The sequence below is a fragment of the Pinus tabuliformis genome, chromosome 3_2, assembly GCF_031772625.1.
Source record: "Pinus tabuliformis cultivar Carrire ecotype Pingquan chromosome 3_2, CPIR1, whole genome shotgun sequence".
NCBI lineage: Eukaryota > Viridiplantae > Streptophyta > Pinopsida > Pinales > Pinaceae > Pinus > Pinus tabuliformis.
The window spans coordinates 698,441,902-698,467,780 of record NC_142302.1 but is presented as its reverse complement, the minus strand read 5'-3'; the positions used below and the strand labels follow the sequence as shown (position 1 = coordinate 698,467,780).

The following is a 25,879-nucleotide window of genomic DNA, read 5'->3' as shown; positions in this document are numbered from 1 at the left end:
ATGTAGTTAGTAAGTGACACCGTAAACAAATAATAGAATAGCGTCACACAAACAAGAAAGTACTACTCCAAGCCCACTGCAAATACCCACAACATCCTCTACCTCAATGAAAACATCAAATGACATGTCAAGCCCATCTTCTGTAAGCATAAGAAGACAAAAATTTAGAAATTTAATTGAAATTTATGAACAAAATTAAGTTGCTAGTAGTGTTGGTCTGAATTCCTTATTTTCATTGTTTTGTCATGTAGATGACCCAATGCATTCAAATAGGAAAAATGGATCATATCAATGGATGAAGAAATAGAAGCAATAAAAAAGAATGGTACATGGGAGCCAGTGGACCTTCAATAAGGAAAAGAAGTCATTGGAGTGAAGTGGGTGTATAAGACCAAGAGAAACATTGAAGGCAACATTGAAAGGCATAAAGAAAGGCTAGCTGTCAAAAGATACAAGCATCAACATGGAAGATATTATGCGAAGACATTTGCGTCAGTAGTAAGGATGGATACAATGCATAAAATGTTGTCAATTATCGCGCAATATAGATGGAAAATGTATCAAATGGATGTAAAATCAACGTTCTTGAATGCAGTGTTCAAAGAGGAAGTATATGTTGCAAAACCACTTGGTTATGAGGTAGAAGGCCAAGAAGGCAAGGTGTATAGGTTGAGAAAAGCTCTTTATGGGCTAAAGCAAGCACTACCTGCATGGTATAGTAGAATAGTTGCTTACTTGATGGACAATGATTTTGAAAAATGTGATGGTGAACCTACTGTCTACATTAAAGAGGGTGATGGCAAGATTAATATTGTTGTTTTATATGTAGATGATTTGATTTTTATAAGGATTGATGATTTCGTCAATGTTGATTTCAATGAAGTCATAAAAAGTGAGCTTGAAATGACAGACTTTGGATTGTTAATGTATTTTTTGGGTATAGAAGTGAGAAAACAAAAAATGGTATTTTTATTTCTTAAGCAAAGTATGTAGCATACATTTTGGAGATGTTTAATATGCAGAACAACAATCTCACACCAACTCCAATTGTCATGGGATTGAATTTGAGCAAGGAATATTGCAACAACAATGTCAATCCGACATTATACAAAAGTGTGGTCAGAAGTTTCATGTATTTAACAACAACCAGGCCATATATAACGTATGCAATAAGCTTGGTGTCAAGGTTCATGGAGACACACAAGGAGACACATTGGCAAGCAATGAAAATGATTTTAAGGTAAGTCAATGGGACAAAGCTATATGGTATTTTGTGCACTACTATAAATTTTTATAGGCTGGTTGGTTACAGTAACAATAACTAGGCAGGAAGTGTTGATGATAGAAAGAACACGTCAATATATGTTTTTCATTCAGGTCGGGGAGCCATTTCATGGGCCTCCAAAGAAGTAACTGATAGTGTCATTGTTAAAAATAAAAGTTGAATATGTCTCCACAACAACAACAACATGTCAATCAACTTGGATGAGAAGAATGTTGAGGTATTTATGTCATGAACAAAAGGGAACAACAACTATTTTCTGCGATAACAATTCCGCAAATATCCCCTATCAAAGAATTTTTTTTTCACAATAGGACCAAGCACATTGATACTAAATATCATTTTATTAGAGAATTGATTAACAATGGTGAAATTGTGTTGCAACACTGTAGGTCACAAGAACAATTTGCAGATATCTTCGCAAAGCCGTTGGCAAGTGAAAATGTTGTTTATTGAAGAAATTGTTTAGGAAATTGTAAATGGCGGCAGTTGTGATTAAGGGGGAGTGTTGGAAAATTAATCCCAACCACTGCATTAAATAAAGTGACAACAACCATACTTGTGGTACAGAAGTAAATCAAGCAAGTGGAGTTTTACTTCAGGTTACAAATTTTGTTTCCAGGGTGAAGGAAATGAATTAAATGAAATTATGAGTGGGATTACAAACTTCCCATTCCACAACACATCAAGTAATTAAGAACAAATGGGAATTTAATGTAGAGTTGGTAAAACGTAAGTTCTAGTGTTTTACGCTGAGACTCACGTATTTACAACATAAAAAAAATCAAATTTTGGGCAATCGTCCATACTGTGTCTTAATTTTTTACTTTGTTATGATTTAATGTGTTAAAAACTTGTATGTTTGAATATACTTGTGTAGAAGTCTAGTAGAGGTAAGTGTGAGAAGTTTTAGACAAAAAATCTTGGAGTAATTTGTGGTGGCGGCGTAAAAAATATTGTTGTAGGCTTGAGTTACTCTGTTAAAAACTTGTATGTTTGAATATATATGTGTAGAAGTGTTTTGTATAGTAGCATAGGTAAGTGTGAGAAGTTTTAGACAAAAAAATCCTGGAGCAATTTGTGAAACAATTTGTTATCGGGTTGAGTTACTCCTCAACTCATGGTGAAGTGTAAATTTCCGTAAGAATTGGTGGTGAAGTACTTCTCAACTCATGTTTTACTGGGTAAATACCAAAAGTTGTAACCTCCATTTTTCATGCGAATGCATTTTCCTGTTCTTTGAAATCATAATCTAAAATATAATATCTTTTTCTTTGAAATAATAATCTAAATTCGAAATCATAATCTAAAATATAGTTTGTTGCTCTATGTTTCTACCCCACAACCACTTTGTTTTTCCTCTCTTCTCAAAGTGCATAAGTTTACTTGAGCTTTTAGCTTTGTTTTGTTGCGAAATTCAATTATATGAATCAATTGTTAAGTGTGAAGGCAAATTCATGAATCACATGCAGGATTATGGATTTTTCTACACCGCCAAAAGTTTCTATATTTCCAGGATTCTAGATCTTTCTACATCGCCATTCATTTCTAGATCGTTCTAGATCTCCATCTGAATCACATACAGGAATCTAGATCCTTCTTCTACCTCTATAAATTTGTAATTTCTCTGGCCAAGGAAAGCAAGCCAAGGCCCAAGCCTGTTATGTAATGCAAAGTGATTTTTGTTCTCTAGTGATTGTTTTATCTATTCCGTTGTTTCTGACTGAGTAATCTTGTTTTTTCTCCATTTGTTTATCTCTATGAATTATTCTCTGTTATTACCAGCTAAGTCTCTAAGTATGAATCCGCTATGAGTTACGTACGCTCTGATCTAACAACTGGTATTAGAGCTAGGGTCGAATATCCACTGTGCAAGACGCTTAGTGCCATCACCTTACTCTGGCAGCGTTCGTTAAAACGTTGGTTGTTACCCCTGGAGCCGTTGAAGGATCTATCCAGGAAATAGCTGAGGAATGCTGGAACTAAAAGATAGTTGTTGCAAGGAAAACAAGGTCGTGGACCTATGTTGAAACGTGTTGCTGGAGTTTGAAAAGTGGAGATCCATGGAGATTGGAGTTGAAACGTGGTGTTCATAAGTTTTTTTTTCATCAAGCTTGCACGTATACGTCAAGTTTTTTCTCAAACCAATATATGTATGTGTGAAATGTGGAAAGGGTAAAACATTATATATATTTTTATATTTATTATGAAAATATATAATTATATGTTGGAATTTTGAAAAGTATATTTTAAAAGAAGCAGGAATTTTGAAAAGGGTATTTTAAAAGGATAAAGAGTAATAATTAAAGTTTTTTTTAAGTGGAGTTTTTTTGTTTTGGGGCGTGAATTTGATTGAAAATGTAGACAATAGTTACAGATATGGAGAAGCTGAGTGGGGCTAATTTTTCCCTATGGAAATCACAAATGGAGGATATACTGATTTTAAAGGATCAGTATTTGGCGATTGAGGGCACAACAAAGAAACCCTCATCGATGACAAATTAAGAGTGGAATAAGCTAGACAGAAAGGCAATTGCAACAATCTGCCAATATTTAGCAAAGAATGTGTATTTCAATGTGTCTGGAGAAAAGACGGCTGAAGGATTATGGAAGAAGCTCCATGATCTATATGAGAAGAACACAGCGTCAAACAAAGTGTTCTTGATGAAGAAGCTTTATAATCTCAAGATGAAAGAGGGTGCTTCAGTTGCTGAGCACTTTAATGCATTTAATATTATTACTAATCAGCTTGCCTCTGTTAAAATCATTTTAGATGATGAAATTAGAGCTATTTTCCTAATGTGTTCTATGCCAGATAGCTGGGAAAATTTAATTGTAGCTATGAGCACTTCAACAACTATAGGGACCCTGAAGTTTGATGATGTCAGCAGTAGTTTAATGAATGAGGAGTTGCGATGCAAGTCAATTGCAGAAAACCAGGGAGGAGAGGCTCTACCTCTAGCTGATCGTGGTAGGAGAATGGATCGAGGCCGGCAAGGGTGATCAAGATTGAGAGGCTAATCAAAATCAAGGAGAGGTGGAATCTTCTACTTTCATTGTGGCAAACCTGGGCACATGAAGAGAGAATGTCGATTCTAGAAGAAAGGACAAAAGGGTCAGAGACCATCCAGTACAAATCACAAGCCATCCAGCACAAATGAAGGTGAGACTACTACTGTAGCCACAGATGGTGATGTGTTGTTTACTATTTCAGTAGAGGATGCATGTGTATATACATCTAGTAGTAGCTTTGATGGGATCCTTGACTCTGGGGCATCTCACCATATAACCCCATGCAAAGATAGTTTTGTTTCATATAATCCTAGTGATTATGGTAGAGTGCATTTGGGGAATAATCATTTTTGCAGCATTGTTGGAGTGGGAGATGTCCAGATCAAGATGAAAGATGGACAAGATATATCTTTGAAACAGGTCAGGCACGTACCAGAAATGCGCATGAGTTTAATCTCTATGGGATGACTAGATGATGAAGGATATTCGACAAGCTTTGGAAAAGGAGGCTAGAAAATTACCAAAGGTGCATTGGTTGTGGCCAAAGGACCCAAGACAAGAACAGTATACACATTGAAGACACTGATAGGAAAATCAGATTTGGCTACTGTCACAAAAGAAGGAAATTCAGCAGATCTGTGGCATAAGCATTTGGGTCACATGAGCGAGAAGGGATTAAAAATCCTTGTTGGTAAAAATTTAGTGCCAGGTTTGAAATCCTACAATCTTGATCTTTGTGAGCATTGTATATATGGTAGACAAAAAAAGGTTCCATTCCTTAGAGGTGGCTATGACAGAAAGAAAAATGTGTTAGAATTGGTACACTCAGATGTGTTTGGGCATGTTAACATCAAATCATTAGGAGGAACATCATATTTTGTAACATTTATAGATGACGCATCTAGGAAGGTTTGGTCATATCCTATGAAAAATAAAAGTGAAGTGTTTGGAATATTTCAAAAATTCTATGTTGCTGTTGAAAGAGAGACTAACAAATTGCTGAAGTCTTTAAGAACAGATAATGGTGGAGAATATTGCTCAAATGTATTTAAGGAATATTGTAACAGGTTCAGCATAAAGTATGAGAAGATTGTGCTTAGTACTCCTCAACAGAATGGTATCGCAGAAAGGATGAATCACACCATTATGGAAAAGGTATGAAGTGTGTTGTCCAATTCTAGTTTGGAGAAGAATTTTTGGGTTGAAGTAGTCAGGACCGCTTTCTACCTCATAAATAGATCTCCAACTACAACCTTGGATGGCAGTATCCCTGAAGAAGTTTGGACTGGTAAGAATTTGAATTATTCTCACTTGAAAATCTTTGGATGTGAAGCATTCATACATATTCCCAAAGAAAATAGAACTAAGCTAGATGATAAATCTATGAAATGCATTTTTTTAGGATATGCGGATGAAGATTTTTTTTATTGTCTATGGGATTCAGTCAAACATAAAATTATTAGAAGCAGGGATGTTATATTTAATGAGTCAGAAATGTTCAAGAGGACTATAGGTGAGTTGGAGGTCAAGAAGGTTATTGACAGGTTTGAAGAGCAGCAAGAAAACATACCACCAATACAAGAAAATGAACAACAAATTTAGGAGCATGAAGAACAACAACTGGAAAATGATGAACAATAAGAAATCTTGCAGGAACCTTTACAGGAGATTCAACCTGATAATGCACCACCATAGTTGGTTCACAGATCTACTAGGCCACATAAGCCTTCACAAAGGTATCCTCCTTCAAACTATATTTTGTTGACAGATGAATGTGAACCTAATTGTTTTCAAGAAGCTTGTAAAGTCGAGCACAGTAAAGAATGGAAGAAAGAAATGGAAGAAGAAATAGACTCTTTGCAAGAAAATAAAACTTGGGAGTTGGTAAACGTCCCAAAAGGTAGAAAGGCTCTACAAAACAAATGGGTGTATAGGATTAAGCATGAAAGTGACGGAAAAAAGGAGAGGTATAAAGCAAGGCTGGTGGTGAAAGGTTTTTCCTAAAAAGAAGGCATTGACTTCACTGAAATTTTCTCACCTGTTGTTAATATGTCATCCATTACAGTCATTCTTAGTCTAGTTGCTGCTTTAGACCTAGAATGTGAACAGTTAGATGTAAAAGCTGCATTCCTTCATGGTGACTTGGAGGAAGAAATTTATATGGAGTAGTCAGAAGGCTTCATAGAAAAAGGCAAAGAAGGCCTTGTTTGTAGGTTGAAGAAGAGTCTCTATGGGTTGAAACAGGCACCTCAACAATGGTACAAGAAATTTGATTCATTCATGTTGGAGCGTGGTTTTCAGAGGTTGTAAGCAGACCATTGTGTCTATATCAAGAGGTATGATCAAGGAAAGTATATCATATTATTGTTATATGTGGATGACATGTTGATTGTTGGGGATGATAAGAATAAGATCAATAGGTTGAAGAAAGATTTGGGTAGCAAATTTGCAATGAAGGATTCGGGACCAGCACAACAGATATTGGGCATGCAGATTATGCGTGATAGGAAAAACAAAAGGTTGTGGCTGTCACAAGAAAAATATATCAAGAAGGTGTTTGACAGGTTTAATATGAAGGATGCCAAGCCAGTTGGTATACCCCTTGCAACCCACTTCAAGTTGAGTACTGAATTATGTCCTGCTGATGACAAGGAGAAAGAAGAGATGAGCAAGATTCCTTATGCTTCAGCAGTTGGCAGTTTGATGTATGCCATGGTATGCACACGACCAGACATTGCATATTCAGTGGGAGTAGTGAGTAGGTTCCTTGCCAATCCAGGCAAACAACATTGGCAAGTAGTAAAATGGATTTTGAGGTATCTCAAGGGTACTAGTCATTATTGTTTATGTTTTGGTCATGATGAGACTGTGCTTGAAGGATTTACAGATGCAGATATGGCTGGAGATATGGATACCAAAAAGTCCACTACAGGTTATTTGTATACATTTGCAGGTGCAGCAGTATCTTGGGTGTCAAGGCTACAAAGAATAGTAGCCCTCTCTACAACAGAAGCAGAGTACATAGTTGCAACAGAAGCTTGTAAAGAGATGTTGTGGATGCAGTGATTCCTAGGAGAGATAGGAACAAAACAGGACAAGTATGTGTTATATTGTGAGAGTCAAAGTGCCATTCGCTTGGCGAAAAACCCAACATTTCATTCAAAACCAAGCACATTGACTTAAGGTACCATTGGATTCGGCATGTGTTGGGGGAAGAACAATTATCCTTGGAAAAGATCCATACAGATAGGAACCCTGCTGATATGCTCACTAAGATTCTACCACGAAATAAACATGAGTTATGTAGAGGCATGGTAGGACTTGGTGTGACTTGATAACTCTTATTTGGCTTCAAGTGGGGAATGTTATGTGTGAAGCCAAATTGATGAATCACATGCAGGATTCTAGATTCTTCTACACCACCAAAAGTTTCTAAATCTCCAGGATTCTAGATCTTTCTACACCGCCATTCGTTTCTAGATCCTTCTTCTGCCTCTGTAAATTTGTAATTGCTCTGACCAAGGAAGCAGGCCAAGACCCAAGTCTGTTATGTAATGCAAAGTGATTTCTGTTCTCCAGTGATTGTTTTATCTATTCTGTTGTTTCTCACTGAGTAATCTTGTTGTTTCTCCATTTGTTTGTCTTTATGAATTATTCTCTGCTATTACTCGCTAAGTCTTTGAGTATAAATCTGCTGTGTGTTATATATGCTCTGCTCTAACATGAATCTTTGCGACTGCTGTCTTGAGTAATACTCCTCTCCCAAAACTTTCATATAAAATGAAAGAACCACTCATCTACATCATTCTCTTATACCAGCCGAGCCGAGTTACTAATTCCTCTACAAATTCATATATTTATTCCTCTGCAAATTCTCACATATATATATAAACAACTCCTCTACTTGATTCATTCTTTTCAATGGAGAGATAGACGATAATAGTTTGTTCTTTGCAATGTCTTCCCCGATCCATTTGCATAAGAACTTTGTTGACGAATAAATGTCATAAGAATACTTAGAGCATGCTCTACTCTTTAATGGATTCGAGTAGAGCAGTATGTTCTGCATCTTGAACGAAATAAAACAAGTAAAACACATGAACTTCATAAGACGCCATTACGTGTTCTCTTACCCCACTCATTTTCACAGATACAATTTTGAAATCGCCTAGTACTTGTCAGCTGTAACCTCCCGCGGACATGAAGCTGGAGATTAGCAATATTCACTACCAGTAATTATTGGCAGTATGCAATACTATAATAGTGTAGTGTTCTTAAACAAAAGAGTTTCTTTCTAGGAGAAGAGCCTTGAGATGAAAAAGAGATCAATCCCTGTATCACAGTAAAAGAGAGGGGCATACATAGGCTCTGGGGAAAACAGAGAAACAAACATTCGGCGGTTTCCAAAACTAGTGATTCACATAATGGAAACGATCTGTATATGTAAAAGGAATAAACAGCGAATTTTCAGGCATCTCTAACCCAGCTGCAAGAATGCTGTCGCCGGAAATTTCTGCATCTGATGTTAGCAAGCTGCTATAGTTTTTTTACTACATACCTGTTTAATTTTTTATTTTAGACTAATACGATGTATTTCTTCGCTATACACCTGAGGGAAAGTGAGACTACCTAATTCGATCAATTTATCAGAATGAATTTAACCCCTTTCCGGATGGTAATTGTTTGCTTTAATGTGAGGCAAATTACAAATAATTTTTTAACGTTGCTGCTACTTCTAGACCCGGCGGGCTATAGTTATTCTACTCTGACATTTGATGAAAGACAGACCTGGCCTGCCCGTTTTAATAAGCTTCTTGACCGTGGAATTGTAACGATAAATTTGGAACATCAGTTTCAGTGAAAGCGAATACTGATAATTAAATGCATTGAAGAAAGTATGCTATTGAAATGGACCCAAGATTGCCACTTACTCGTCGTGGCTCGCAAACTCGTAAATCCTGCCGGTTTCAGAGAAGATTATAAGAGCAACTTCAACATCACACAGAACAGAAAGTTCAAAGGCTTTTTAAGCAAACCGCCCTTGCGTTTGTAGAAAGTTGAGTGGCGACTTGTAGGGTTTTGAATGAGTTTCACCTCCACCTTCTTCTTTCCCATTTTAAGAGGTAGGTATCTCTAGTTTCAGTATTCGTCAGAGCCCCGGTTCCTGTATCTCTAGTTTTGAATGCGCTTCATCTCCAGCTTCTTCTTTCCCATTTTCGTACTTTCCTTCTGTCCAGTTTCAGTATTCGTCATGGCCGCGCACGGCTACATTTATATTTTAATCTAAATGCTTCAGTTGCTCGGTTCCTTTCATGTCAGAGGCTCATGTGAGAACCTAAAGGTACACACTGTTTGTTCAGATCAACAATAAAGATGTGACCGCTGTCCTTTATCGCCCACAGCGACCTTGAATGGAAAAGCCAGCTGCTACAACTATACATTTCCGTTCCAAACAGTCGAGCAGAGAACTCTAAAGGCTATCAATGAAGCCAGAGAATTTATGTATGCCCATTTATATAGAAAAGTAAATAGGTGTATGCCCATTTATATAGAAAAGTAAATAGGTGTAGTCTTTAGTGCGATTTTTTGGAGGCTTTTCCGGTGGGTTTTTCTGGTCAAATTTCTCTAAATTCCGGCAGCAATTTATTGAAATCGCAAGTTTGATAGGTAATTTCTGCACAATCAAAGCGTCCTAGGGTTTTTCAGAGTGCTGAATCCAAATATGCAGTTAAAAAACCATTTTAACTAATACAAATCAAGATTTAACCTCATTTTTCCCTCCGGATTCCGTCACCGGAATCTCCAAAAAAATCGCACTAAAGACAACTCCAAAGTAAATATATGTGTCGCCTATTTTGTGGACAGTGGGTTAGTACGATTATCTTTAATTGGCTTTAATGGAACATTTGTCGCGTCTTACTTTATATTGACGACACTTCACTCGCTTTCTTAAACCTACCATCGGTTCTTTTCTTGACTGATATATCTTTCGTGGCATTTTCCCAACTTTTAGAATTTCTCATTTTCCGGGTTCCACTTATGTTAATTCTCAAATTATTAAATATTTTCAAAGTTATATTTTAAATATATACACAGATGTGCAAGTTCAGAAATATATTTTTAACATCATTATATATATATATAAAATTTGTTTCGAAATTAGGGAAAAAAAAAAAAAACACATTTTTAAATAATAAATATACTTAAATTAATTTAGACTCCTATTAAATTTATATATAATGGTTATCTATATACTTCTAATTAAAAAAAAATTTAAAATATATATATAAACGAGGGAGACTCATCTTGATTGTAGGTTAATGATAAAGACTTATAAGATGAAAACTAGTTACCTTCATTCTTAACCGATAGGATAGGACAAATATTTTTAAGAGAGATTTTTTTTCCATGTGAATGCCATCACATGTCATTCTTTTACTTTGGAAAGGTTGTTATTAGGATGTGTATACAAATTTTATATAATTTTGTAATATAGGTATATAGTAAAAAGGTAAAGAAAGGATTATTATTATTTTATTTAAATAAGCATATATAAATTTTTATTAGTAAAATATAAAGTTTACATTAGTGATTATATATGAGACAATAGCTAGAAACAAAGAGCCTCATGAAAGTGTAGATAAATATTAAGGGACATATCGTGGGTCGTACCAAGAGATGAGGGTCCACCACAAAACTACTGTAACTACCCGCTAGAAATGAATTTTTTTTTTATTTAATCTTATTATCAGCACTTTATATGTACTTTTACCCATGGTAACATTATCCTTAGTAACAACACTTTATAAGTACTTTTACCCATGGTAACATTAAGCGTATGCATATTACATTGGATTATGGTAACAGTATGATGTTCGGATAATTGTTAGGCTTGACCCTATCCTCGATCTCGAGAAACATCCGGCGGTTTGCAATGATATTCATTACCTTTATGGTTTGAGTGATTTAAATCTTAATTAAGTATTCGTCCTGCGGATTCTGCAATTGCTATTTATGATTTTCATATGTGAACGATTACTATCCACATCAACATTTATTTAGACGGGCCTGGGTTTTCGCGATGCTGGAGAGCTTGCTCCGGTTATCGTTTTTCCGACTATACGTTTTTGGTACACGATGACTTGGACCTCCATATGTCGTCCACCTGGCGTGTAGGGCGTGCAACCTGCCAGCTAGCTTAAGCTACAGCATGCTGGTTATTACTCCGGTTACCAACGCTGAAAACGGAACTTAATGCGCCTGGTACACGGCACGAGCAAGCCCATATGACAGCTTCCCTCCTGAAATCCCGCGCCCATTCCTACGGTGGAGATGAGTCCTCCTAGATCGACGGTTGGAAACAATCCAGGTATGGGTAATATGACTTGAGGGTTTTTCAATGCTGCATTTGAACCCTTGCAGCTCATTCTCGCGGTAACTCTCGACTTCTACAGGTCTCTGGCGATTAGCATTTCTCGCACAGCGCAGACTACCCAACATGCCCGTCCATGGTGGAGATAGAGTTCCGCCTACCAGCCATGGTCACGGTAATCATGCGCTTCCTTGCTCACGGTGAATGCTACCTTGTTTACAGTTTTGGGTTCTTTTGCTTTGTTACAGTTCTGGTACTCACTCTTTTTCTTTGTTTTCTGGCAACCCCTCTGTCACAGGTGCGGAATACAGGTGCCGTGACCAGCGTATGGTGGAGGACCAGCTCCGTCTTTCCTCATTCCGCTTTCCCGGTAAGAGGAACCTGTCACCATAGATTTTAAGGTTAAGAGAAGATCCTGGAAGAAGGTCCGGGCCAACTCCCTTCTTGGCAGGCTTCCTGAACCTATGTTTGAGCTATGGTGTTTTTTGTTGTTTTGAGTCATTCCCTTAATGTGGGAAAACGGCAACCTGCTCCTGTTTCTCTGTAACAAGTTTGGGTTCTGCCCAGAACTGATTTGGCAGCGAAGCCCAAACTGGGTTGCGCACGCTACATGGCTCTTATTATGTAATTTATTACAGGACCGAGGGTTAACCCTGCAGTGAACATTCATGTAATACCTTAGTTGTTACAGATATTTTAATTTCTCTTTGACTGGATAATGAATTGTATATATTCCATGGTAATGTGTTACTGCTCATTATGGTTCTGAGTTTTTTTGTTGGGATACTATTGATATTCTCATCTGGATTGTGGTTATGATTGCTCAATGTGGAACGTTTGCTACATTTATCTGTTCCGAAGATTTTCCTGTAAATTTCAATTAGGATAATTAATCCCAAAGTTTTGCTTGCTGCTATTTGTTTGTTGAATGAGGGTTGCTGGTTTCGACTTGGTAGCTTTCGTTGGCATCCCTACCCTGTTCACACCGGCTACGGCCGTCCATTTTACAGTGGTGTTCCACGATTATTCGGAATGATTGATACAAGGTTAAGACAAGTTTATGGCATGGGCGCAAGCCCTCCCTTGCCCATCAATACTGAGGTATTTCACTATCGTATTGCACATCCATAAAACTACATTTTTAAGGAAGAAGTCTTGCGGTCATTGTTCGGAAAATTAATCTAGAGAATACATGAGTCTATTTATTCTTATCATCCTGTTGCTGATTTCTTTCGTTTCATCAGTATCGTCTATGGATCTTTGTATACATATACTTCTATAATGTTTTCGATTTAGATTCATATGCTGAAATAAATGTTCACAGAATTCTATTTCATTTAGCTATTACTTATTTTATTCAAGATTCATTTTCAGAAGGAAATCAATGAACCTAACTCTATTCTGGGTTTTGTTCTTTTTTCTTTTTGCTATTCTTTCTTTATGGCAGATGTACAGGAATTTCATTCTTTAAAAGATTAATGTCTATACATTTCTCATGTCTTTTATCACTTGCGTTATTTCAGAAAATGTTTTCCAAATACCACTCACAGTTTCCTACTCTGTCATAAATTTTAATTAATTCTACAGTGTATACAAACCATCAAATTCTCAGTTATTCCATACCTGTTCAGAGGCAAACCTCTTTAATGCGCTTGTCAACCTCCCGACCTTAGGAGGGTCCTCCTCGACCTTCCACCCCCAAGCACTCCTGCAAGATTCTTGCTATCTGCAAGCCCTCTGGCACTACCAGAGTTACGCTATCTGGTCCTTACCAGACGTAGCAGTTCCAGGGAGTTTTCTGCTTCCCAACATACGCTATCTGGTCCTTACCAGACTTAGCGTTCGCTGCCCAGTTGCAACCTTTCGAGCCTCGCTATCTGGTCCTTACCAGACGTAGCAATCTCTCTCTTTTTTTTTTGACATTATGTATCCTTCCTCTATGAGGGTCTCAACCGTCATCTGAAGGTAGTTAGGTTTTTTTTGTTCTTTCTGACAGATGTCATATTTTAATTCTAATACCCCTCTGATGAGGAAGCACTATAACCATTATCAGTTGTTTTCCTTCCAACCACACTTAATGGCAACCAATAACAATTTATCAACATAATTAATTAAAACAGTGATAGCAATAATAATTACTCAGTTTCACCAAACATAACCATAGTCAACAGTTAAATTTACTGCCTTTAATTTAAACACTAAAGATTAACTAGGGACATTACATCTCCCCCTCCTGAAGTTCAACATCGTCTCGATGTTGTTCACCCATAAACAATTTGGGATAATTTTCTTTCATGCTCTGTTCATCCTCCCAGGTGGCCTCATCTGGCCCAAAGTGCTGCCATTGCACTTTAACCTGGGGATGACTCATTTCCGCAGCACGACCCTTCTCCGATCTAGTATGCTCACTGGCTCGACTAGGAATTCTCCTTCCAGTTCCACCTGAAACACACAACAATCTGATCAGTGCTTTCCCTAGCAACCATTTTTAGTTTATGCTTCTTACAGTATCCTCTTACCTGTATGTCCTACCAACTAATTATGTGTTTAGGGTCATAGACATATTTTTTTAAAACTGACATGTGGAAGACGTTATGGACCCGCATGTGGCTAGGTAGGGCTAGCTGATAAGCTATCGGGCCCACTCGTGCTAAAATCTGAAAGGGTCCACAAAAACGGGGTGCCAATTTGGCACAACCATTCCATTGTAGAGCACTTCTCCTTGCATGAATCCTGACATATACATGTTCTCCCACTTGGTACTCCCTAAAGGTCCTTTTCCGATCTGCAAAACTTTTTTGTTTGTCTTGAGCTACTTTTAAATTAGCCCGCACTCTCTTAACCATTGCCTCCATCTCTTTTAACATTTCAGGACCCAACATGAGTCTATCTTCTGGTCCACTCCAACTGGATGGTGTGCGGCATTTTCGGCCGTAAAGTACTTCAAATGGGCTCATCTGCAAGGATGCATGATATCCATTGTTATAAGCAAACTCCACAAGATGTAAATACTCTTCCCACCGAGTGGGTTGTTGCATCACATATGACCTCAGCATGTCCTCCACCACTTGATTCACCCGCTCAGTCTGTCCGTCAGTCTACAGATGCTATGCGGTGCTAAAATTCAATTGAGTTCCCAGACCTTCAAACAAGGTCCTCCAAAAAGTTGATGTGAATTTAACATCGCGATCGGATATTATAGTTTTTGGCAGCCCATGGAGCTTAAATATGTTTTGCATAAAAACATTTGCAATTTGGGCTGCACGATGCGTAGATTGAACTGGTATGAAGTGGGTTGTCTTACTGAGTTTGTCCACTACAACCATAATAGGGTCATTATTCCTCTTGGACTTCGGTAACCCTGTAATAAAATCCATGGTGATAATCTCCCACTTCCATTCTGGTATAGGTAATGGTTGTAGCAAACCCGCAGGGTGTTGATGTTCAACTTTAATCTGCTCACATTCTATGCATCGTGCCTAATATTCCATTACATCCCTTTTCATGCCTGGCCAGTGATATTCCCTCCGAAGCGAAGTGATAAACTTTTGATAACCAGGATGTCCTGCATAAGGAATTTTATGATATTCATCCAGAATTTTTTTCTTAATATCGCTCTGATTGGGTACACATATTCTTTTCTTGTAGCATAAAATGCCTGCTGCGTCCAATTCATAACCTTGTTGCATTATGTGGATGTTTAAGTTCTGCACAAGTTGTTTCTTTTGCTGGTAGATTTGTTCTTGCTCAGCAGCCTCTATAATTTCTTTGCTAAGGGTAGACCGTCCTTCACTAAGGCCAATTTCATAGAGACAATGCGCTTTTTGTCTTAATGCATCCGCTACCCGGTTTTCTTTTCCTTTTAAGTGTTTGATTTCAAAATCAAAACTGCCCAAAAAGTCCACCCACCTAGCTTGCCTAGCGTTTAAAGTTGGTTGACTAAAGTAGCTAGTTAAGTTGTGGTGATCTGTCATCAATAAAAATTTTCTTCCCACCAAATAATGGCGCCACATTTTCAGTGCATGTACTACAACAGTGAGTTCCAGATCATAGGCTGAATACTTCTGCTCATGTTCTTTCAATTTTCTGGATTCATACGCGATCACCTTCCCTTCTTGCATCAGCACCCCTCCTACACCCTCTTTGCTTGCATCTGTGCAGACTACGTAATCTTTTTCCGGGTCTGCAATGCTCAGCACAGGTGCAGTGGTGAGCAGGTGTTTGAGTTGTTCAAAACTCTGTTGACACTCCGCTGTCCACTTAAATATTTTTCCTTTCTTTTGCAAGGAGGTGATGGGGTATGCAACCCTGGAAAAACTTTCCACGAACCGCCTATAATATCCAGCCAGCCCCATGAAAGACCTGATATCTGCCACGTCCTTTGGTGTTGGCCATTCCATTATGGTTTTAATCTTTTCAGGGTCCACAGCAATGCCTTCCTTGGTGATGATATGCCCCAAATACTGGATCTGCTCTTTATAAAAGTCGCATTTGCTAAATTTACCATATAGCTGATGTTCCCGTAGAGTCTGTAGCACAAGTCTGAGATGCTCCTCATGCTCTTTAATATTCCGAGAGTATATCAGTATATCATCAATAAAAATTAACACGAATATATCCAAGTACTGATGAAATACACTATTCATTAGGCACATAAATGTCGCAGGTGCATTGGTCAACCCGAAAGGCAGTACCACGAACTCATAGTGCCCATAACGGGTTCGAAAAGCAGTTTTGGCTATGTCCTCCTCCTTAATTCTGATTTGATGATACCCAGATCTCAAATCGATCTTTGAAAATATCGTCGCCCTTTTCACCTGATCGAACAGTTCATCGATACGGGGTAGTGGGTATTTATTTTTCACTGTCAATTTATTCAGCTGTCGATAATCTATGCACATACGGAGAGTTCCATCCTTTTTCCTGACAAACAGTACAGGGGCTCCCCAGGGTGATACGCTGGGACGGATGTACTTCTTGTCCAACAGCTCTTGCAGCTGCATCTTTAATTCTGTCAATTCCGGCACACTCATCCGGTATGGTGCTTGGGACACTGGGGCTGCACCAGGTACCAACTCTATGGTAAAATCCAAATCTCTTTTAGGTGGCAGTCCTGGTATTTCTTCGGGAAACACATCTGCAAATTCTTGCACTACTGGTATGCTTCCCAATGTATTATCTTTATCTTCAGACTTGGCATAACCCACTTGAACTGCATATACTTGACACTTTTTCCGGATGCATTTAGCCAGTTGTGAGGCAGTAATTGGCCGGATCTGTACTGGCTTCAGGATACCCTGAATTTCCTGTTCATTTCCCAGTTCATCCTGGTAAGAAATTGTCTTTGTTTTGCAATTTATTATGGACCACCGCCTTTCCAGTCAGTCCATTCCAATTAGCACATCATAAGAGCCGAGAGGAAGTACATTTAATTCTGCCATCACTGTCTGACCTGCTATCTTCAATGGGCAGTTGTTGACCTTGGCTAGCACCCACCTTTTGGCCCCGGTAGCTAGCTGAACTAATCATGGACTCTTAAACTTAACAGATTGCAAATTACAGTTTTCCACTACTTTGGGGCTAACATAACTTAATGTAGCTCCTGGGTCTACTAAAATGGAAACAGATCGATCAAAAATCTTACCTTCGAACTCTACCATCGTTGGCTAGTAATCAGCTTGACGGTCCTCGAGAGCGGCATTTATTCTTGGTATGGACCGAGCTACGTCTCCCACTATAGAGGCTTCATAAACCTGGGACACCTAATCACTACCCTTTCGGTGACAACAGTTCTTAATATAGTGTGGCCTGCCACAACCCCAACACTGTATTGGCGGTCTAGCTGTCCCCTCATTATCAACTCTACCCGGCTGCTCGCTATATTTGAATTCATTAGGTGGTTTTAATCTGAGCTGATTTCTAGACTGGTTCCTATTGCTGGGCCCTTTGGAGACTCCCTTGTTGAAACTGCCACGAGCTCCCTTGACTCCCATAGTGGTTCTGCCGCCCTTTTTATCTGCCCAACGCTTCCCAAAACTTTCTCCCTTTTGTTTATTCTGTTGATAGCATATTCTAGCTTTCCGTATCGCTTCATCCATGGTCTTCGGGTTATCAAATTCGATCCTTTCCCACATTGTTTAGGGTAGACTGCTAACAAACCGTTGCACTTTTTCCTTTTCCTCCCGAATATACGGTACATAGCGGAGCAGAGATGTAAATTTAGTAATGAATTCATTCATGGTCTGCTGCCCAAGCCGCAGATCATGAAATTCCCGTGCGTTTTCATCGTAGAAGCGTTTAGTCAAGTATTTCTCCTTGAAGTATCTCTGAAAAATTTCCCAAGTTATATCTTGTTCACTCACTCCCCGCACCATCTTGACTTCCTCCCACCATAATGTAGCTTTGGCCTGCATCTGGAAAATAGCTAGTCGTGCCTTAAGATGGTGATCATACTCGTAAACTTGGAAATATTTGTTCATGTTAATTAACCAAGCTTCCGCAGCCTCCTCAGACTCCCCATCAAAATGCGGCGGCTTAATCTTCCGAAACTCCCCTTGCAGTTCTATCCGCTGTCTTTTTGAGGTTTGATGTTCAGAGGCATTATCAGATTTCTCTCCTCAAACCTCCGCCCTTCCTTCTGTTTCTTCCTGATCAGTATGGTAATCCTGTTCTTCTGATACACGCTTTTGCTCTGGACTGGGATTAGGCTGGTGCTGGTTTTATTTATCTGATAAACTTTTCAGGATCCTTTCCTGTTCCATGGTTAATCTGGTGTTGTCCTCACGCAAACGGGCCATCTCGTTCTTCAATTCCTGGACTGTCTCCAATATGGTGAAATTGGTGATGCGTGCCTCCTCCCCTAGCTGCACCCATATCTCAGGATTCCCCTGAGGGTGGGTGATGTTGTCTGGTCTGTCCACATTCCCATGAGGAGCGCTGCTCGTTCTCCTCATTCTGTTGTCACCTGTTCAGAAGATTAGTTCATTTTCAACAGATATTATATGCATTACATTGTTGGATAACCCCTACTTGCTTATTAATTCAGTTATTTATATCAGTTTCTCAGTTATGGTTAACCCGACGTCACAGAGTTGCAACTTGGCTCTGATACCACTTGTAACTCCCCGCTAGAAATGAATTTTTTTTTTTATTTAATCTTATTATCAACACTTTATATGTACTTTTACCCATGGTAACATTATCCTTAGTAACAACACTTTATAAGTACTTTTACCCATGGTAACATTAAGCGTATGCATATGACATCGAATTATGGTAACAGTATGATGTTCGAATAATTGTTAGACTTGACCCTGTCCTCGATCTCGAGAAACATACAACGGTTTGCAATGTTATTCATTACCTTTATGGTTTGAGTGATTAAATCTTAATTAAGTATTCGACCTGCGGAATCTGCAATTGCTATTTATGATTTTCATATGTGAACGATTAATATCCACATCAACATTTATTTAGACGGGCCTGGGTTTTCACGATGCTGCAGAGCTTGCTGTAGTTATCGTCTTTCCGACTATACGTTTTTGGTACACGATGACTTAGACCTCCATATGTCATCCACTTGGCGTGTAGGGCGTGCAACCTGCCAGCTAGCTTAAGCTACAACATGCTGGTTATTACTTCGGTTACCAAAGCTGAAAACGGAACTTAATGCGCCTGGTACACGACACGAGCAAGCCCATATGACAGCTTCCCTCCTGAATTCCTGCGCCCATTCCTACGGTGGACATGAGACCTCCTAGATCGACGGTTGGAAACAATCCAGGTATGGGTAATATGACTTGAGGGTTTTTCAATGTTGTAATTGAACCCTTGCAGCTCATTCTCGCGGTAACTCTCGACTCCTACAGGTCTCTGGCGATTTGCATTTCTCGCACAGCGCAGACTACCCAACATGCCCATCCACGGTGGAGATAGAGTTCCGCCTACCAACCATGGTCACAGTAATCATGCGCTTCCTTGCTCACGGTGAATGCTACCTTGTTTACAGTTTTGGGTTCTTTTGCTTTGTTATAGTTCTGGTACTCACTCTTTTTCTTTGTTTTCTGGCAACCCCTCTGTCACAGGTGCAGAATCCAGGTGTTGTGACCAGCGTATGGTGGAGGACCAGCTCCGTCTATCCTCATTCCGCTTTCCTGGTAAGAGGAACCTGTCACCATAGATTTTAAGGTTAAGAGAAGATCCCGAAAGAAGGTCCGGGCCAACTCTCTTCTTGGCAGGCTGCCTGAACCTATGTTTGAGCTATGGTGTTTTTTGTTGTTTTGAGTCATTCCCTTAATGTGGGAAAACAGCAACCTGCTCCTGTTTCTCTATAACAAGTTTGGGTTCTGCCCAGAACTGATTTGGCGGCGAAGCCCAAACGGGGTTGCGCACGCTACATGGCTCTTATTATGTAATTTATTACAGGACCGAGGGTTAACCCTGCGGTGAACATTCATGTAATACTTAGCTGTTACAGATATTTTAATTTCTCTTTGACTGGATAATGAATTGTATATATTCCATGGTAACGTGTTACTGCTCATTATGGTTCTGAGTTTTTTTGTTGGGTTACTATTGATATTCTCATCTGGATTGTGGTTACGGTTGCTCACTGTGGAACGTTTGCTACATTTATCTGTTCCGAAGATTTTCCTGTAAATTTCAATTAGGATAATTAATCCCAATGTTTTGCTTGCTGTTATTTGCTTGTTGAATGAGGGTTGCCGGTTTCGACTTGGTGGCTTTCGCTGGCTTCCCTACCCTGTTCACACCGGCTACGGCCGCCCATTTTACAGTGGTGTTCCACGATTATTCGGAATGATTGATACAGGGTTAAGACAAGTTTATGGCATGGGCGCAAGCCCTCCCTTGCCCCTCAATACTGAGGTATTTCACTATCGTATTGCACATCTATAAAACTACATTTTTAAGGAAGAAGTCTTGCGGTCACTGTTCGGAAAATTAATCTAGAGAATACACGAGTCTATTTATTCTTATCATCCTGTTGCTGCTTTCTTTCGTTTCGTCAGTATCGTCTATGGATCTTTGTATACATATACTTCTATAATGTTTTCGATTTAGATTCATATGCTGAAATAAATGTTCACAGAATTCTATTTCATTTAGCCGTTACTTATTTTATTCAAGATTCATTTTCAGAAGGAAATCAGTGAACCTAACTCTATTCTGGGTTTTGTTCTTTTTTCTTTTTGCTGTTCTTTCTTTATGGCAGATGTACAGGAATTTCATTCTTTAAAAGATTAATGTCTATACATTTCTCATGTCTTTTATTGCTTGCATTATTTCAGAAAATGTTTTCCAAATACCACTCACAGTTTCCTGCTCTGTCATAAATTTTAATTAATTCTATAGTGTATAAAAACCATCAAATTCTCAGTTATTCCATACCTGTTCAGAGGCAAACCTCTTTAATGCGCTTGTCAACCTCCCGACCTTAGGAGGGTCCTCCTCGACCTTCCACCCCCAAGCACTCCTGCAAGATTCTTGCTATCTGCAAGCCCTCTGGCACTACCAGAGTTACGCTATCTGGTCCTTACCAGACGTAGCAGTTCTAGGGAGTTTTCTGCTTCCCAACATACGCTATCTGGTCCTTACCAGACTTAGTGTTCGCTGCCCAATTGCAACCTTTCGAGCCTCGCTATCTGGTCCTTACCAGACGTAGCAGTCTCTCTTTTTTTTTTGACATTATGTATCCTTCCTCTATGAGGGTCTCAACCGTCATCTGAAGGTAGTTAGGTTTTTTTTTTCTTTCTGAGAGATGTCATATTTTAATTCTAATACCCCTCTGATGAGGAAGCACTATAACCATTATCAGTTGTTTTCCTTCCAACCACACTTAATGGCAACCAATAACAATTTATCAACATAATTAATTAAAACAGTAACAGCAATAATAATTACTCAGTTTCACCAAACATAACCATAGTCAACAGTTAAATTATTGCCTTTAATTTAAACACTAACGATTAACTAGGGACATTACAACTACCTTGAACTTTTGAAATTGCAACAGCATAGAAACACCAAAGTAGAATAGACACAGAAAAAGTAGATAGAGACTATAAAAGACATGTAGACATAAAATCCAAGTACACCAATCAAACACAAATTGGAAGCATAATGCCACCTCCAAAAGCTAACGCCAACATGAGATAGGCACAGTTCTATTTCCATTATACCCAAGCCCCATCTCCAAACAAACACACCTAGAATCACCATCAAATTTTTGATAGTCACAATAAACATATAACCTTAGAGCATATTTATGACAAAACAAGGCTAGAATCCATAGAACCTCATGGATGAGCATCTTAAGAGCCAAGGTTAGAAGAGAGTAGAACAAGAGTATTTCCACACAAAAAAAACCCACAGAGAATCAAATCCACTACAAGTGAGGAGCATAGCCTTATGGAATACCATTCAATAGAACCAACAACACAAGGTAACAAAGCCAAAGGACGAGGTGGAGAACTTAGCCTCAACACCCTACGACCTTCCTCCAACATTCTCCTAATTGAAGCCAAATATGATACTCAAGATGGCATGCACCCCAAACACAATGAAATTAACTGCGCGCAACCACCACATGAAATCCATTAACTACGTGGAATACTCACACAACTCCTGACATCACTCCTTCCACATGTTCACGCCCATTGAGGAGACCCTTCTTTTTCATTTGAATGTCATTCATCTACTTTCATAAATGTTGCAACTAGCATGTGTATATAAAATATATATAATTGCATAATATGTATATAGAAAAAGGGTTTTTTTTGTTAATTGCACTTATTTAAGGTGATTGGTAGATATAAATCTCCAATTAGAGGATTTATTTTTTGTTAATTAAGTATATTATGTTGATAGGCTTGTTTGTTTTGAAATTGAGCTTTCCCAATTTTAAATTAATTATGAATAATTATTAGATAGATGTTAAAGTATTATGATTTTTAAAGAATGTTTTATTAATAAGCCATGCTATTGTAACAAATTTTATTTACAAATTTAGAATATCCATGGCATTGGTAAGGATCTTGTTATATGTTTTTTATAAACACATATATGTTTAATGTTGATTTCTGGTAGCATCGGATTTGCTCTAAGTCTTAAATTTTTCAGGGAGGCTTAGGAAGATGTACTCCAAATAACCTAGAAAGTGTTTTGGGAAATTCCACCCTTAAAAATTTTTATTAAAATAATTAATTATTTTTAATGGGACCCTAAGTCTAAACTTAGGAAAATAAAATAAATTAAAAGATATTAATATAAACTATGTGTGTAACTTATAGAAGATGATGAGGATCAAGCATAAATTATCTTAGGCATTGATTAGCTTCTAATCTGAGCCGTTGAATGTCAACAAGGAGCTTATTTAAGGAGGCTTGAGGGTCACTTGGAAGGACAAACAAAGAGTTCAGAGAATCAATTTTCTAAAGCAGATCATAGGAGTTGCAGGGAGATTTTCAATAGTGAGCTACTGCAGTGAGGGTTAGGGCTATTTGGGTTGGAGTATCTTCTCTAGAGCCCAGGATAAGAAGTAGAGAGAGGTAGAGAGACACTAGGAGGGGTTGATGCTGGGCTAGAAGGGCCCATGTAGAGCTTGATGGTGAGCCAGAAGGGCTCCGGTAGAGACAACGTAGTCATCCAGAGCAAAAGTATGAGTTTTAGAAAGAAGATGACATATCTGAGTAGGGAGGGCTAGAAACTGCTCCAGAAGGAAAGAAGTTTCCCAGTTGAGGTGATGAAGATCCTTTTGAGGTTGACATAGGGCCTACGTAAGGCCAACACATATATAGTTGGGGACAGTTAGTTCAACTACCGGAAAAACCGGTATTTGCTAGGTAGAGTGAGGTAATCTCACTAAGTTTTTCTGCCAGTTTATTTTCTCTGTAACTGGATTGCCGGAAGGGCACCCGGAGTTCCATTCAGAAACTACTGCATACTACTATAAAAACTTCTGAGCTATTGCATCGGTTTTCCCCCATTTGGTTTTTCCGTGAACATTTGTCCAAAAAATAATCTGTCACTTGTGTGGATTTTTCTCGATTGTTTTGTTCTTGTTTTGGGAAAATTAATTAATTAAGTGAAGGTTGCAGTTGTATTATCTTCGAAATTTGTTGTAGGAAACAATAAATAACTTTTTTTGAGTAATTAAGAGATAGGAGAAGTTTAATCAATTGCTGCAGTAGTTGATTCAAGTGGGATTCTTGAATTTTCACATTTAACTTGTATGTTAATTAACTTTATAATTCATAACAATAATAATTTAATATAAATTTATAATTTAGTTCAACTTTATGACTTTTTTAGTTCTAATATCTTAAGACGTTTCATGACATAAGCGTTTTCATATTTATCATGCATTAATGTCTATCAATATTTACTAGTCATTTAATTTCTCTAGCTATACTAATGCCTTTTTGTAAATATCAATACTTTATATTCAATATCAAAAGACAAAGGATCACATTTTTGTCATGTCCATGTCCATGTCATTACAAAGCAAACCCATAAAACAATTTTCCCCCATATCAAACAAAGTTCATAACCAAAACCAACTCATCTAAGTAGTAAGCAAAGCTATTGACAATTACAGACCATCATTGAACAAAAAAATCTAGAAGGCTAGGCAAACCAAAACAATCCAAGAGCTAAGCACGAGAGAGGACATGTACATAGGAACTTGAAAAAGAATTGCACTATCCAATGTCTAGTATTGACTTCAAATCTTTGTTCCCGCTACTTTAGAAAAATACCAACAACCATAGAAGCAACCATAAATGCCTCAAAACAAAGAGGAACCAACATGCCATAAGAACACATAAATAAAGAGACTTGAGGTGTCAAGAGGAAGAGATACGCAACAACAACCTCCAAAAAATCAGAACTTTGAAGGCGCCTTCAAGAGACAAGGTTAAGGCCCATGATTTATAACTACGTCAAATAGTTGAAGGCCATACACAATTCAAAAATGTTCCAAAATACTCATGAATGCAAATTATTCTCTCACCAAAAAGAACTAAAGCCAATTCATTGATAATATGAACCATAAACACCAACATAAAGAAAGACACTAAAATCCCTTGACGCACTTCACCTTGAGGAGATGATAACAAATTAAGTGTCCCCAAGCAATAGAATTCAGTCTGATTATAACAAAGAGATTGCCCAAAAGAAACCAAACCTGAAGAACAGTTGTAAAATTAATGACAAAATCACTTGAGATCATCGTTCTAGTCATGGTTAATGGATATCAGAGTAGGTGTTTGGGCACTATTTGCCAGAGGTTTAGTGAGATAAGAAGAGGCATAATAACTCATGAAGAATCTTTCCACTCGAGCCAAGCAGGAGTTCACATTATCTAGACATAACCTCTAGTTGTGAAGAATGTGTTTAATGTCCTCTAAAGAAGAGAAAACATCATAATTTTCTACTTGCTTATCCTTAAAGATGAGATGCATTAGAGTATCCATTTGTTGATGTGATGATAGATCATTCATGAAACTAAGCTTCCTTTTCCTAAATCTACCAGGATAAGGGACCATTTTACATCCTCCTCACCAATTCAAAATTAGAATAATAAAGATGATCCTCTATCTCCTTATTTTCCAACAACACAGTTTCCTTCCTCAACTCCAAAAGAATAACATCAAAAAAAGTAACAACATAGTCATAAGAATACCCAATATTACTTTCACCACCTCTTTTATTGCTCATTCTCTTTCCAAAAAGCATGAAAACCACTACAACTAAACACTAAAAACAAAGAATAATAAAACTGCTATGCATAAAATAGGAAGAAGGAAAACAACGTGATTAAGAAAAATCAATATATAATGAAACATTTCTCATTTAACTGAAACGCTAAATTCATAATTTCAAACATTAATTTTGAATAACATATCTTCTCTTCTATTAATGAATAATAACTTAAATTGTAAAACACTTCGCTGAAATCATGCTGTAATTTAAAAAATATATGATATCTCTTTCTGATGCTTAAATTAACATTTAATACGCATTATTTGATGTTAAAATTATGCTATTACATTTAAAACTATGATGAAAAATTATGTTTTTAATTGGCATTTGATAATTTTAATACCATATTGTCCATCGGTTAAGGTTTATGATGGGATATCTCTTGTGATGCTTAATTTATCATTTAATACGCATTATTTGATGTTAAAATT

General features: G+C 37.9%; 1 pseudogene across 1 annotated transcript in view; it reads right to left on the bottom strand.

Annotated features, from left to right (window-relative positions):
- LOC149182538 (protein VERNALIZATION 1-like) overlaps window positions 1-9,716 on the bottom strand; it is a 221,501-nt pseudogene extending 211,785 nt beyond the window's left edge. The window contains exon 1 of the transcript XR_016257627.1: window positions 9,226-9,716. The product of XR_016257627.1 is annotated as a protein VERNALIZATION 1-like (transcript). The remainder of the gene's footprint in view (window positions 1-9,225) is intronic.
- Between the last annotated feature and the right edge of the window lie 16,163 nt (window positions 9,717-25,879).